Source organism: Symphalangus syndactylus, chromosome 8 (genome assembly GCF_028878055.3).
Source record: "Symphalangus syndactylus isolate Jambi chromosome 8, NHGRI_mSymSyn1-v2.1_pri, whole genome shotgun sequence".
NCBI lineage: Eukaryota > Metazoa > Chordata > Mammalia > Primates > Hylobatidae > Symphalangus > Symphalangus syndactylus.
The window spans coordinates 44573678-44590743 of record NC_072430.2 but is presented as its reverse complement, the minus strand read 5'-3'; the positions used below and the strand labels follow the sequence as shown (position 1 = coordinate 44590743).

Sequence of the window (17066 nt, the reverse complement as noted above, 5' to 3'; positions counted from 1 at the left end):
CTGAGCTGTTGAACTCATAGCTCATCCTTGCTTCTGCTGCCAGAGAGGAAAATATGGAAAAGTTCATGGGCCATTTGCCAGGTCCCTCTTAGAGTTTGTGGATGTATATGAACTGAGACTGGTGTCTGCTTCTTGAGGCTAAGAGGCTGCATGGGGCAGCCCACACCAAAAGGCTAATAGGGCCCATATTGTAGTGTGATGTTTAAGGGGAAATATGTGGAGCACTGGCCTCCCCACCCCCAGGATCCCTGTGACTCTTGGAGGGTCAAGGGAGCATCATTATGGAGACAGAAGAAGAAGACAGAGAAAGAGAGGAAAAGAGGGAGCCGAGTCCACCCTGTTCCTGTCTAGGTCCTCTAGACAGAGCTGTGAAGGGGGGGAATAAAAGTTAAAATGGGACTTAAATTTTAAACTGGACTAAATTGCAAGTGACCAGAAAGCTAAAGGGTCTGCCCAAGATGTCATAGGGGAAAAGTAAAATTGTTTCCTATTGGTACCTCACTGAGTTCATATTGTTCAAGAAACTGGATATAATACCTAGTGACAAAGAGACTAGGACTCTGTTTGTTCTTGTCATACAGCCAAATATTGTTCTGGTCACGCAGACAGAACAATACCCATTGGGGCAGATGGGGCAGAACACTGAACTGGTAAGAAAGTAAGGGAAATTTTTAGAGGCCTTAAAATAGAAAGTGAGAATTCAGGAAAGTAGACTCGTTTTAGATTAGTCTTTTCTCAGAGGACATCTGTCCATCCTGGGTAGTCTAGGGCATGAATTTTAAAAGCCTATGTATATGAGTATCAAGTAAAAAATTGAGTAGGGTGGCAGTCGGTTCAGAGACTCCTGAAGAGCAATACGATTATTAGATGAGTGGGGGAAAAGGCTTTAGAGAAGGAGATGATGAAAATAATCGCTTTGTCTTTGACTATTAAGAGAGTGAAAGAAAGGAGAAAAAGTCTCCTTAGAAAATTCGTAATTCCAAATTCTAAGTCTACTGTTGCTGGTGTGTCTCACTAAACCCCATGTGGCCCAAAAATCCAAGCAAACAATTTAAACTTTCTCTCTTTCAGTACTGCCCCTAGCTACCTGGAAGAAGCAAACACATCTCCTCTCTGGAGAAACACACATTAAATACAGACCACAACAATTTCCAGATAAAAACAAAAGTCACTGGAAACATAAGAAAACAAAACACGAGGATAAGTCAGCAAAGAGCACAAATGGCAGAATCCAACACATAAAGATTGCAGACATTGTAATTATATTCAGATTATAGAATAATTATTAGATCATATGAAATTGCCATTTTTATAGGTCAAAGCTGGTAACTATCTGTAGTTTCATACGCTTAACATGTTTTTAAAGAAATAAGAGAGTACTGGAAGTATGTTGAAGAACAGAGGATGAAGGATTCTCAAAAAGAACTAGAAGCTTTGATAAATAGCCAAATGGAATCTCTGCAAATGAAAAATATGAGAGAAACATTAAACAGCAGATTTGACACAGCTAAACAAAGAGTTGATAAACTAGAAGATAAAGCAGATAAAAGTACTCAGAATGTTTCATGGAAAGGCAGAAACAAATAATATGAAAGAGAGATTAAAAGATTTGAAGAAAAGAGTGATAAATTCTAATATCTAATCAAATTTTGAGAAGTAAATAACAGAGAAAATGGGAAGAGCAATTCTTCCCCGTTGTCTTTATTATTTCCTTCCAAATTTAGAGATCTAATAGTTGACAGTTTTTCAGAGTGGATTAAAAGCATCAGGTTCCAAAAGCCAAAAAAATTCCAAGGAGGATAAAATGAAAACAAATCTATATCTAGCTACATTGATGTCAAATTTCAGAACACTAAACACAAAAAGAATCTTCAGAATGACTAGAGAGGGCCAGCCGAGCAGACTTCTGCCTGTGTTCCAAGCCTGAGAAACAGCACCATGGGCCGCCCCTGGCACACACATCCCTAGGCTGGCTGAGCAGCTGTGAACCCATGTCCTGGGCCTGAGAAATAGCCCCACAGACTACCCCTGGCAGGCATGCCCCCAGGCCAGCTGAGAAACCATGCGCCCCTAGACAGAGTAACAGCCCTGTGGTCCTAACCCCAGTGAGCCAGACCCCAAGTAAACTGACCCACTGTGTGCAGACATTTGCCCCCAATCTGAGGAACAGCTCAGCAAGCCCACCTCTGGGAAAGGTGCACTTCTACCACCACAAACTGTCTAAGCCTAGGCCACTGAGACATTCATAAATGTTGGTAGTATGGATTACAGCTTAACAAACTACTGGAGACTATACTACTATGTCCACCCAGAACCAAAGCCAACACACTGCATTGAACCCACACCCCAAGACCCACATAAATGAATAAGTCTTTTGCTATTAAACCTACTCCATAAAATTGGAAGAGGTGACTGTTTCATCAGACGTGTAGAAATCAATGTAGGGACACAATAAACATGAAAAAGCAAGGAAACAGACCTCCAAAGGAACAGAATAATTCCCTAGTAATAAATCCCAATCATAAGGAAATATATGAAATGACAGAAAAAGAATTCAAAATAATAATTCTAAAGAAATTCAGTGAAATATAAGAAAATATATTCAATGAAATCATGAAAACAGTAATTCGTTATTTGAATGAGAAATTCAACAGAGATAGGTATCATTTAAAATGAACCAAATTCTACAGCTCAAGAACTCAATGAATGAAACAAAAAATACAGTTGAGAACTTCAACACCAGACTAGACCAAACAGAAGAAAGAATTTGTTCTTACTTGAAGACAGGTATTTTGAAAGAATACAGGCAAACAAACAGATGAAATTAAATAAATAATAAAAAGGAATTAAGTCAAAGGATTTATGGGATAGCATTAAGTGAACAAATATTTGCATTATGGACATTCTGGAAGAAGAGAAGGGAAAAAGGTGCAGAAAACATATTTAATGAAATAATAGGTGAAAACTTTCCAAGTCTTGGGAGAAAGATGCAGGAAGCCCAAAGAACCCCAAATAGATATAACCCCCACAGGTCCTCTCTGAGGCACATTTTAGTCAAATTGTTCAAAGTCAAAGACAAACAGCAAAAGAAAAGCTTCAAGTCACATATAAGGTAATCTCTGTCAGATTAATAGCAGATGTCTCATCAGAAACCATGTAGGCCAGGAAAGAATAGAATGATAAAGTCAAAGTAGTGAAAGAAAAAAAAATAAAACCTGCCATTCAATATTATGCCCAGCAAAGCCATTCTTAGAAATGAAGGAGAGATAAAATTTTTCAGACAAGCAAAAATTAAGAAAATTCATCACCACTAGACCAACCTTACAAGAAATGCTCAAGAGAGTCTTACATCTAGTAGTGAAAAGACAATAACCACTGTCATGAAAACATGCAGAGCTATAAAACTTATTGGTGGAGCCAATACACAAAGGAGAAAGAAACAGGAATCAGACCATATCACTACAGAAAAACACCCAACTGCAAAAATAAGAGAGGAAGTAAGGAACAGAGGATACACAAAACAAGTAAAAAAATCAATAGGATGATAAAAGTCCTCATCTATCAATAATAACCTTGAATGTAAATAGATTAAAATCTGCATTTAGATATAGACTGACTGAATGGATTAAAAATACAAGATACAATATACAGCCCACAAGAAACCCATCTCACCTATAAAGACACAAATAGACTGAAAGTGAAGTGATGGAAAAAGATACTCCGTGCAAACAGAAACCAAAAGCAAGCAGAGTAGTTGTACTTATATCAGAAAAAACAGACTTCAAGACAAAAGCTACAAAAAGACAAAGAAGGGCATTATGTGATGACGAAGAGGTTAATTCAGCAAGAGAATGTAACAATTGTAAACGTATGCACCTAACACTAGGGCACCTAGATATATAAAGCAAATATTATTAGATCTAAAGGGAGAGATAGACTACAATACAATAATAGTTGGAGACTTTAACACCTCACTCTCAGCTATGGACAGATCATCTACACAGAAAATCAACAAAGAAACATCAGATTTAAACTGCTCTATAGACCAAATGAAATGAACCTAAAGACATTTACAGAATATTTCACCCAATAGCTGCAGAATATGCATTTTTTTTCATCAGCACATGGAATATTCTCCAGGCTTGACCATATATTAGGACAGAAAACAAATCTCAAAAAGCTTTTCAAAATCAAAATTATGGCCAGGCATGGTGTAATCCCAGCACTATAATCCCAGCACTTTGGGAGGACAATGCAGGAGGATTGTTTGAGCCTAAGAGTTTGAGACCAGCCTGGACAACATAGTGAGGCTTTGTCTCTACAAAAGATTAAAAAATTAACCACCTGTGGTGCTGCACACCTGTGGTCCCAGCTACTCAGGAGGCTGAGGTGGGAGGATCTCTTAAGCCCAAGAGGGTTGCAGTAAGGATGCAGTGAGCCATGATCATGCCTCTGCACTCCAGCCTGGGCAATAGAGCGAGACTCTATCTCCAGAAAAAATTGAAATTTTATCAAGTATTTAATCTGACCACAATGGAATAAAACTGGATATCAATAACAAGAGGAACATTTGAAACTATACAAATACATAAAAATTAACCTGCTCCTGAGTGACCAATGAGTGAAGGAAAAAAATTTGAAGTGAAATTTAAAAATTCCTTGAAACAAATGTAAATAGAAACACAACACACCAAAACGTACGGGACACAGAGAAAGCTATATTACAGGCAAGTTTATAGCAGTAAATTCCTAGGTTGAAAGACTAGAACGATTTCAAATCATCAACTTGAGATGCATCTCCAGAAACTAGAAAAGTGAGAACAAACCAATCCAAAGTTAGTAGGAAAGAAATGATAAAGATCAGAGCAGAAATGAACAATATTGAAACTGAAGAAAAAAATACAAAACATCAATGAAATAAAAAGTTGGTTTTTGAAAAGATAAACAAAATCTAAAAAACCTTTAGCTACACAATGAAAAAAAGAGAAGACCCAAATAAGTTAGAAATGAAAAAGGAAACATCACAACAAATACCACAGAAATACAAAGGATCATTAGAGACTATAATGAACAACTCTATGCCAGTAAATTTAAAAACCTAGAGGAAATAAATTCCTGAACACATACAACCTATCAAGATTGAACCAAGAAGGAATAGAAAACTTAAATAGGTCAATAACAAGTAATAAGATTAAATCAGTAATAAAAAGTTTCCCAAAAAAGAAAAGCCCAGAATTGGATGGCTTCACTGCTGAAATCTACCAAACCCTTGAAGAAAATTAATGCTAATTCTTCTTAAACTATTCCAAAAATTTGAAGTAGAGGAAATTTTTTCTAACTCATTCTATGAGGCCAGTGTAACTAGATAAGGACACAACCAAAAAATGAAAAAGGCTATACAGGCTAATATCCTTAATGAACACAGACACAAAAATCCTCAACAAAATACCAACCAAATCCAACAACACATCAAAAAGATAATACACCATGATCAAGTAGGATTTATCTCATGAATGCAAGGATGATTCAACATATGCAAATCAATAAATATAATACATCACATCAATAGAATGAAACACAAAAATTATACGATTGTCTCCAAAGATGCAGAAAAAGCATTTAATACAATTCAACATCCCATCATGATAAAAACTCTCAATTAAGATGGTATAGAAGGAAAGTACCTCAACATAATAAAGGCCACATATGATAAACCCACAGCTAACATCATACTGAATGGGGAAATCTTAAAAGCTTTTTTACTAAGAACTGGAAAAAGACAAGGATGCCCACTCTTACCATTCTTATTCAACATAGTAATGGAAGCCCTAGCCAGAGCAATTGGCAAAAAAATAAATAAAGGGCATCCAAATTGGAAAGGAGGAAATCAAATTTTCTCCGTTTGCAGACACATGAACTTATATATAGAAAAACCTAATGGCTGTATCAAAAAACTCTTAGAACTGATAAGTGAATTCAGTAAAGTTGCAGGTTACAAAATCAACATACAAAGATCAGTAGTGTTTCTGTACTTGAACAATGAACTAGTGAAAAAGAAATCAAAAAGGCAATCCTACTTACAATAGCTACATTTAAAAAAAACCTTAGGAATAAACTTAACCACAGAGATGAAAGACCTTTGTAAGGAAAACTACAAAACACTGTTGAAAGAAGTTGAAGAGGATACAAATGGAAAGACATCTCATGCTCATGGATAAGAAGAATTAACATTGTTAAAATGACCATACTACCCAAAGCAAACTATGGATTCAATGCAATCTCTACCAAAATAATAATGATATTCTTCACAGAAATAGAATCATAAAAATGTACATGGAACCACAAAAGACCATGAATAGCCAAGGCAATCCTCAGTGAAAAGAACATAGCTAGAGGTATCACACTACTAGACTTCGAAATATACTACAAAGCTGTAGTAACCAAAACAGCATGGTACTGTTATAAGAATAGACACAGAGACCAATAGAGCAGAAGAGAGCCCAGAAATTAATCCACATATCTATAGTCAACTGATTTTTGACAGTGATGTGAAGAACACTCACTGGGGCAAAACAAAACAAAACAGTATCTTAAATAAATGGTCCTGAAAAAATCAGATATCCATATACAGAAGAATGAAACTAGACACTCATCTCTCATCCTATACAAAAGCCAACTCAAAATGGATCAAAGACCTAAATGTAAAATCTGAAGATATAAAACTAGTACAAGAAAACATTGGAGAGATGCTTCAGGACATTGGCCTGGGAAAAGATTTTATGACTAAGACCCCAATGGCACAGACTACAAAAGCAAAAATAAACAAATGGGATTATATCAAACTAAAAAGCTTCTGTACAGTAAAGGAAACAAGAGTGAGAAGACAACTTACAAAATGGGAGAAAATATATTCAAACTTTTCATCTGACAGGAGATTAATATCCAGAATATGCAAGGAACTCAAATATCTCGACAGCAAAAAAAAACCCAAACAATCCAATTTTAAAATAAATAATCTAAACAGGCATTTCTCAAAAGAAGACATACAAATGACCAAAAAATACATGAAACAAGTGTTCAACATTGTGAATCATCAGGAAAATGCCAATCAAAACCACAGTGAGGTATCATTTTACCCCAGTCAGGATGGCTATTATCATAAAGACAAAAATAACAAATGCTGGCAAGAATGCAGAGAAAAGGGAACTTATGCACTGTTGATGGGGATGTAAACTAGTGCAGCTACTATGGAGAACACTATGGAGGTTCCTCAAAAAACTAAAAATAGAACTACTATAGCATCCAGCAATCCCACTATTGGGCATTTATGCAAAGGGAAGGAAATCAGTATATCAAAGAGACATCTGCACCCCCGTGCTTATTGCAGCACTATTTATATAGCCAAGATATGGAATCAACCTAGGTGTCCAGCAATAGATGGATGAACAAAGAAAATGTGGTATTAATATATAGATATATGTGATGGAATACTATTAGGCTAAGGAAAAGAATAAAATCCTGTCATTTGTGGCAACATGGATGGAACTGGAGGATATTATGCTAAGTGAAATAAGGCAGATACCACATGTTGTCACTCATATGTGGAAGCTAAAAAATATTGATCTCATAGAAGTAGAAGGTAGAGCAGAGGATACTAGAGGTTGAAAAGGGTAGAGAGGGGGAGAGAGTTGTTAAAGGATACAAAATTACAGACAGGAGTAAGTTCTAGTGTTCTATAGCACTGTAGAATAACTCTAACAATAATATATAGTTTCAAATAGCTAGATGGAGAATATTGAATGTTTTCAACACAAAAAAATGATAAATGTTTGAGATGATAGACTATGCTAATTACTCTGATCTGATCACTATACATTATATGTATCAAAACATCACTGTGTACCCCATAAATATGTACAATTTTTACGTCAATTTTTTAAATAAAATAGAACAACTAGAAATAAAAGACAGATTGCCTATCAAAAAATGACTGACAGATAACTTCTATTTAAAAATGGAAGCTACAAGGCAGTAGAAGACAGTCTTTCATGTGCGCTGATAAAATAACAATTAGAATTCTACATGTAATGAAACTACCTTTCAACAAGAGCAAAATTATCATGCAAAACAAGTGAAAGGAATGTATCACTACCCTATCTTTACCAAAGAAATGTCTACAAAATATATTTTAGGAAGAAGAAAAATTATCTCAGGATGAAAGTTTGAGATATCAAAAGGAATGATAAATAATGTGGTAAGTGTGGCTTAATCTAAACAATCATGGACTGTATAAAGCAAAAGCAATAATGTCCACTATGAGGAGTTAATGAAAACCCAAATGACTTCTAACTACTGGAAAATAAGAACATGCAAATTGGGAAAGGATATAAAGGTCCTCTATTGTTTGGAAAAATGGTAAAGCTACTTAGTAGTTTTAGACTGGTAAGAACACTCATTGGGGCAAAAAAACAGGGTCTTAAAATAAATGGTGCTGGGAAAACTGGATATCCAGATGCAGAAGAATGGGTTCTTAAAAAGCCATTAAGAAGCCATTCTTCTGCATGGCTTTTTAAGTTGAAATTAATTAAAGTCATGTAAAATATTTAAATTTAGTTCACCTGCATTAATAAAATTTAAAACTTCTGCTCATCAAAAGATACTATTAAAGTAAAAAGAAGCCACAATTGGAAGAAGATATTTGCAGCACACACCAATAAAGCATTAGAATCATGAATATATAAAAGACTTCTAAAAATTGAGAAAACAACAAACAATGCCATAGAAAAATGAGCAAAACCATGAACAAACATTTCACAGAAGAGAAAATATACGTGACCAATAAGCATATAACAGTTGCTCAATGTCATTAATAATCATGAAAATGCAAATTAATTAAAACTACAGTGAGATATCATTTTAATTCACCAAACTGGAAAAAATCAAAGACTCTGACCATGCCAAGTATGCACAAGTGTGTGGATCAAAGGGAATGCTAATCTAATGCTGGTGGAAGTGTGCATTCGCAAACCACATTGGAAAAAGTTGTGGTGATGCCTATTGAAGTTGAACTCTTACATATTTATGACTTGGCATCTCCACTCCAAGGAATATATTATAGACTAGAGAAGCAATTGTGCAAGTGATTGAAGACACTCATCTTAGCAGCATTGTTCATATTAGCAAAATTCTGGAATAATCCAGGCATGGCATTTGGCTCTAGAATGGAAAGAGAAAGCACGTTATAGTCATATGGTAGAATTATACAAATGAATCAGCTATAGGCTTTAACGAGGATACAATTCAAAAACAATATTCATCAAAATAAGCACAGATATCTCATGATCCCAATTATATAAAGTTTAAAATCAGGCAAAAGTAAGCATTGTATTATTTAGTGATTCATGCATATTTGGTTAAATGGTAAAAATACATACTTGAAAAGAAGGACTATTGTGGGGAAAGTAGAGAACAAGAAATGTTTAAGCGTGGAGGTACTCGGTATCAATCTCAAAGTATACTCATAATGTTTTCTTCTTTTTACTGGGTGGTGGGTACCTTTATTATTTTAGAATACATCTTTATACTTTTACATATATGCTTATGCATTTTGCAATGAAAATTTTTTCAAGAGTTTACAGTTATATAAATATATATATATACTATATTTACAGCCATGAAAAAAATGTATATATATATATATACTAGTCTGTGTGTGGATGGGAGAGGGAGAAAGAAAGATTGATTTTAAAGGTATATAAAATAAAAGTGTATCACGAGGTGGGACTCAATGAACACATTTACTTGTAGAAGATGAATTTGACTTTACTGTACTTTTTTGGATTGTGCCGACTCATAAATCTAACTGGGCTTTTAGTAGACAGGAGACGATTGAACATTATTCCATCTTATGTATTTTCAAACAGACTGTATTATTTTGGGTGTTGTGTGTCTCACCCACACTGTCAAGACTCTGTAAACCTGCAACGTGATCCATTCGGCTGCGCTCTAGTTATTATCCAATTATCATCCATTCTGCTTATTAACAGGCATAAACAGACAGTATTTCTGCATGGAGCTGATATCCTCCCTTATGGGTCACCGGTCCAGTTCTTAAGTAGGATTGTGAAGGAAAAAAGCAGAGAACTTAATCTTCAGTACTAATTTCTCTCACTTAATTCCTTCTGTTTTACTATTTCTCAAGAATGGGCGTTTGTCCTCACTGGTGAAGAAAGGGCAGAGTTGTAGGAGCCGTCTATGGCAAATGCAGGCTTTCAAAGGGTGGGGGGAGGACGGTAGAGAATTTAAAAGTAATAATAAAACTGAACAAAATTTGATCAGCTGTATGTTATCACTATGCAATTCTAAACAATGTTAGCATGAAAATATTCCTCCCCTAGAAATTATTTTGTTGATCTAAGAGTACTGAATTGCTACGGTTACTTTTGCATTATAATAATATATATGTAAGCTTCAAGTTAGCATATTATATTCTACATGGATGTTAACTCAGAGAACCAAGAGTTGCACAGGGACTGCCAACACACTCAGTGACACACACACACATTTTGATCGTATAATAAGTGCCTAATGGGGTGGAACTGGGCACAGGGCATGTCTCAGACCCGTATGGTACTTTTTAAAAAATAAGTTAAAATAAACACTGGGGCATGGTGATAGAAAAGATGAAAAAACAGAATGTAAGTTATTTCAGTGTTGTCACTCTGTGTGGCCAGTTGGAGTTTATATTTGCATTTTACTATTGCATTTGAAAATTGTTAAAGTGGAAGTGACAAGTGCAAGACACACTCTTTTTGTTTGGTGAATATACATTTCAATCCCCACATGAGAATAGTTATTGAATGTTAGAAATATCTTTTAAAATGAAATGTATACTTTTTCCTATCTTTTGGTTTTAAAAGTGAAAGAAAAAGAAATTTTAGAAAATGATACCTTATGTTACTTACTAGTATAATTTAGTGGTTGCCTAAACTGTACTGTTTGCAGACGTTTCAGTTTTATTAAAGATCACTTATTGGTTATTGTCAGTAAAGAGAGGATGTTAAAAATGATGTGTTCTGAGTGTCAAATCCATAGGTGTACTCTGTGATCCTCTTTTCCGATCAGCTCCCCGGATGTCAGTAGGAAATCTAAACAGCTAAGGACCAAGCATGGGAGTTGATATAACCAATGGACTTTTAACTGAGGGGACATGGTTTGCATATTTTTTTATTTTTATTTTTTGTTTTTTATTTTTTGAGACAAGAGTCTCACTCTGTCACCCAGGCTGGAGTGCAATGGTGCAATCTCGGCTCACTGCACCCTCTACCTCCTGGGTTCAAGTAATTCTCCTGCCTCAGCCTCCTGAGTGGCTGGGATTACAGGCCCCCGCCACCACGCCTAGCTAATTTTTGTATTTTTTAGTAGAGACAGGGTTTCACCATCTTGGCCAGGCTGGTCTCGAACTCCTGACCTCCTGATCCACCCGTCTCAGCCTCCCAAAGTGCTGGGATTACAGGCGTGAGCCACTGTGCCTGGCCAGTTTGCATATTTGTAACGGTGTCTTTAGCATCTGCACATCTTCTTTCCTAAACTTGGTCTGCCTGAGAACACACCTTGCTTGCCATGTAGTTTATAGGATAATTTTCCATGAATGGAATTATTTGAATCTCAAAGATTTTGTCAAAAAATATATTCAAAGCTTGGGTGTAATAGACATTACACCTGAAATTACATCCTTTGCGGTTATCTCAATGTACTTTAAAATGTTTAGACGTTATGCTAAAAATATGTTAAGAGGGGGCGTCATTTTTTCAATTTCTCTTAGGGATCACACAAGGAAGAAAAGTTTTTCAAGACTGCTGCTGTAAAATAGTGTTATCAGACAGTGTGCACATTTGGAGGGATTGTTGGTAGTAGCCAAGTCGCCTTGGTGTTTCTTGTGAAAGAATTATTGAGAAAGAAAATACCAGGCAATTGGGGTATATTCCTTAAACATATAGTAGGGAATGGGGCTGCTTAATCAGTTCTGAATGCCTGTTTTCTTCTTTAAAACTCCAGACAATGATATGTGGGGGCCTTTTGATGACAGTGAGGGTGAGACTAAGGAAGCTGACCTGCCCTGCCCAGGGACATAAGGCTGGCTAGCAACAAAGCCAGGACATTAATCAGTGTGTCTGGCTCTGAAGCCCCCTTGGGGGACACTGTCTCCCATCTCCTTTCTCCTGTGTTTAGCCCTGGCTTTCACCTTCGACATCATGCCAGACAAAGAGTTGCTATGGGACAAGTGGGAAAGGCAAAACTTTTTCTGAACTGCTCTTTAATTTGTAAATGTAGCCCAGATCTAGTTTCAATCTGGTACACTTTTAGTCATGAACGAGGGTGAAAGAAAGCTAATGTCACATGTTGACCTTTCATTTTGCCACCAAGAAGCTCTGCTTGAATGTTCTGAAGGAGAACACGTTTTTGCTGGGGGCTGGATAAACCTTAAAAATTTCATGCTCCTGAACAAGCATTTCCCCTCATCAGACTTGTCCCTGGGGCTTTCTTAGGCATGGGCGGGATGTGGATTGAAGGAAGAAACCCAATGTCGTGGGCAGCAAGGGTTGCATGTCTTCTGTGTCTAGTCCTAACACTCACTTGGAGCCCATTCCTCATCATTTTATCTTACTTTCTCCCGTCTGAAAATATTTATGAAATCATGTTTGATGTCAAAATAGTAAATAGTATTTGGGGGGGCCGGGCGTGGTGGCTCACATTTGTAATCCTAGCAATTTGGGAGGCTGAGGTGGGCAGACTGCCAGAGCTCAGGAGTTCGAGACCAGCCTGGACAACACAGTGAAACCCCCTCTCTACTAAAATACAAAAAATTAGCCAGACATGGTGGTGCACGCTTGTAGTCCCAGTTACTCAAGAGGCTGAGGCAGGAGAATCACTTGCACCCTGAAGGCGGACGTTGCAGTGAGCCGAGATTGTGCCACTGCACTCCAGCCTGGGCGACAGAGCGAGACTCCATCTCAAAATAATAATAATAATATTTGGGGGATTTTCCCAGAGCATTTGGGAAGCATTTGTACACAAATGAGTCTGTGAGCAAAGGGCCAAGGCAAGGGGCAGGAGCTCAGACACGGGCTGTGTTGATGGGCCTCAAATCCAGAGCCCCATGACCCCTATCCCATGCTCTTCCCGCCGCACCATCCTATTATCCTATTTTACATTTTATTTTTACATTCCTATAAATAAAAATTGCAACTGAATAACTTGAAGTGTGGTATTGCTTTTGTGCTTAAAAATAATCTCAGAAATACGGCAAACATTCCATTCACTTGAAATTCTTAAAAAAGGGCAAAACTGTGTTGACAGAAAACAGATCAATGGTTTCCTGGGGTGCTGGGGGTAGCAGTGGGTAGGAAGAGAATTAGCTGTGAAAGGGCACTTGGAAACTTTTTCAGGTGAGAGAACTGCTGTATCCTGATGGTGAGGGTGGTTACACAGCTGTATATGGTTACCAACACTCATCAAACTGTGCACTTAAAACACTGACTATGCAATACCTTTATGCATATATCTTTTTATAATTTAAAGAAAATAGGGAGAAAAAGAAAAAATACGTATTTTGTAATATACATGTTAATATATAAGATATATATATTATATTAATAAATAATACCTTATTTGGAAATAGGATTTTTGCAGATGTATATAATTAGGCCCACCCTAAATCTAATGGCTGGTTTCCTTATAAAAAAGGGAGAGGGGGCTGGGCACAGTGGCTCACCCCTGTAATCCCAGCACTTTGGGAGGCCAAGGAGGGTGGATCACCAGGTCAGGAGATGGAGACCGTCCTGGCTAACACAGCAAAACCCCGTCTCTACTAAAAATACAAAAAATTAGCCGGGCATGGTGGCGGGCACCTGTAGTCCCAGCTACTTGGGAGGCTGAGGCAGGAGAATGGCGTGAACCCGGGAGGCAGAGCTTGCAGTGAGCCGAGATTGCGCCACTGCACTCCAGCCTGGGCGACAGAGCGAGACTCCGTCTCAAAAAAAAAAAGGATATTTGAGATGCACAGACACAGAGGTATATATTATATATTTTACAAGGAAAAAAATGCACATATATATGTATACATATATATGTATGACATCCCTTTCTATTCTGTCTTCCACAAATGTGAGTATGAGGAAAGTCTGCACAATTGAAAGCTTGGGAAGTAGGAATGATCAGAGACGGTGTGTTAGTTTGCCAGCACTGCCGTAACAAGGTCCCACAGACCGTTTAGTTTAAACAACAGGAATTTATTATCCCACAGTTCTGGAGGCTCAGAATCCGAGATCACGGTGGGGGCAGGGTCGGTTTCTTCTGAGACTTCTCTCCTTGGCTTGTAGATGGTGGCCTTCTCACTGAGTCTCCACATCCTCTTCCTTCTGTGTGTGTCTGCATCCAAACTTCCTCTTCTTGTGGGGACACCAGTCATACTGGATTCAGGCATACCCTGATGACCTCATTTTAACTTATTTTCTTCTTTGAGGACCCTATCTCTAAATCCAGTCACATTCTGAGGTACATGGGATTAGGACTCCACATATGAATTTTTTGGGGGGACACAATTCCACCTATAACAGATGGAGAATAGTACTTGAGGTCTTTACTAATTTACTCACCTTGGATCTATTTGAGATTTTGTACCAGGAGCAGTTATTTTATAATTTGAAGAATACATATGGAAAAACACACATACACACATATCTATACACATATGCATATATATACATACACATATGTGTGTGCATATTTCAAACAAGGCAGAGATCATCTGTGACCCAAATATGTGCTGATGAGATCAATGGACTGTGCTACTTATTTGTCCCATAACATATCACTTGTGACCTGTATCTATGACCTTCCGCATCAGTGCAATAACTAGTACAGTCATCATACACAGCTGTGCAAGAGTTATTTTATTCTTCTGTGACTGAACTTCTGTTTTGAGTCCCCCTTTTCTCAGAGTCACATCTCAGTTGTTGGGGCCGGGAGTGTCTGTGGTCTCAGCCAGGGAAGGCAGGCAGCTCTTCTGGACCTGGCCAGAGTACATGGTCATTTCTCCAGGATGGTCTCCCTTAGACAGCCTCGTTCCCTACTTGGCCACTCACATGTGTCATTGCTGCACCCTCTGCCCTGACCCTCAGACCTCTTAAGTTTGGCTCTGAAGCTGCACTCTCCAGGTTTGAATCCCAGCTCTACTCATTACGGGCTCTGTACCTTGGCCACTTCACTTTACTTGTTTGTGCTTTGATTACCTCATCTATAAATTAGAGCTATTCATAATAGTATCTACTTCATGTGGCTATTGGGAGGATTAAATGAGTTAGTATGTAAAAACATTTAAAAGCATGTCTGCCCCATAGTAAAAGCTGTATACTGTAAGTGATTCCCATTGTTAGTATTAGTAGTAGTATTGTTACTGTGATGTCACTTGCCTCATTGGTGTTTTATTTTGGGGAGCACATAAAGTACTCCATTTGCCCCTCTTAGCTGTGATAGAGAATTCTCCTGGGCTGTCTCGGGCCATATTTCTGCTCCTGCATCATGCTGGGAATACAGATTGTGGGGCTGGGGTGCAGGGAGGTGTATGACTTTGCCAGCTTCCTGTATTTCCCTTGAGAAGTGGAGCGGTGCTAATTGTCTCTGTCCCGGATGTTCTGTCAACTGTGTGGTCCCATACCAACTCCTCAGGGGTGTCTGCCCAACCCCCACCCCAGCTTTCTTTCCTTCTTTACTTAGCATCTACTCCTCAGGAGACTGCTTTGCCCAGGACGCCCTAAGGTAATAAATGACCTTCTGAGAGTCAAATGCCAGGACTGACTCTTGGTCTGTTGGTCCTCACCTGGCTGCTCCCTTGGGGGAAGGCCAGGACACACACTGGGTGAAAAGTGTGGTGGAGGAAAATTATCTGAGTTAATTTATCAAAATACATTATTCCCCAGTGACGCTAGAAACCTTACAAAGGCCCTGCCAGCATCAAAGAGCGAGGCTCTGTTTCCCATGTTCCGTTACCCGATCCCCAGGGCCTGAAACACAGTCCAGGGAATATTTGGAAACTAATCATCATGAGTGGTAGCATCCTAAGTGGTACCATTGTTTACCTCCTAAGATCCCCCAATGATTGTGGTTGGCTATTTGTTTTCTAGTCATTTAGACACATAAAAAAAAAAAACTGTTTTTCAAGAATGAGGAGGGGAATCCACAATAAAAACCTGTGGCTAGCTTATTTTCAAGTTTGAATGCTTTGTGTAAATTAATAAAGTTGAAGTCTATCCCATGTGTATAAAAATCTTGGAGTTATATTAATGAGTCTATTGAATTAGTTTTCATAAATTCTTCTGATTCAATTGCATATTCTTAAATTAACAACAGAAGTCCAACTTGTGTCATTAAAGACTCAAAACAGATGGTGGGAACAGTAAAGTGTAGGAAAGTGGGAAAAATCCTTAAAAAATAAATGAGTCTTTCAAATGAATGAATACCAAATAAAACAGGAAAGTATAAAGACCCATAGTTCTTTTTTTTTTTTTTTTCTGAGACAGAGTCTCGCTCTCTCACCCAGGATGGAGTGCAGTGGCACGATCTCAGCTCACTGCAACCTCCGCTTCCCGGGGTCAGGCGATTCTCCTGTCTTAGCCTCCTGAGTAGCTGGGATTACAGGTGCATGCCATCACACCCAGTTAATTTTTGTATTTTTAGTAGAGATGGGGTTTCACCATTTTGGCCAGGCTGGTCTCGAATTCCTGACCTCAGGTGATCCACCCACCTCGGCCTCCCAAAGTGCTGGGATTACAGGCATGAGCCACTGCACCCAGCCGGGAGCCATAGTTCTTGGTGGAAAGCAAAGCTTTTCGCATCAGCTAGTGTAGTGTCTGAAAAAGTCCTCATTATAGATGGGACAAAAAGATTTAGTGGGAAGAAGAAAGAGAACATTAAGACAGTGATGAAAAGTTTTAACTGTAAATTTTAATTCTCATGTGAAATGAAAGTTATGGGATACTTTCACACACACACACACACACACACAC

The 17066-nt window shown here is 37.9% G+C and overlaps 1 protein-coding gene across 18 annotated transcripts in view; it reads left to right on the top strand.

The window, feature by feature from the left end:
• The window catches only part of RGS6 (regulator of G protein signaling 6), a 640138-nt gene that overhangs the window by 456390 nt on the left and 166682 nt on the right, over positions 1-17066 (top strand). The window lies entirely within an intron of this gene.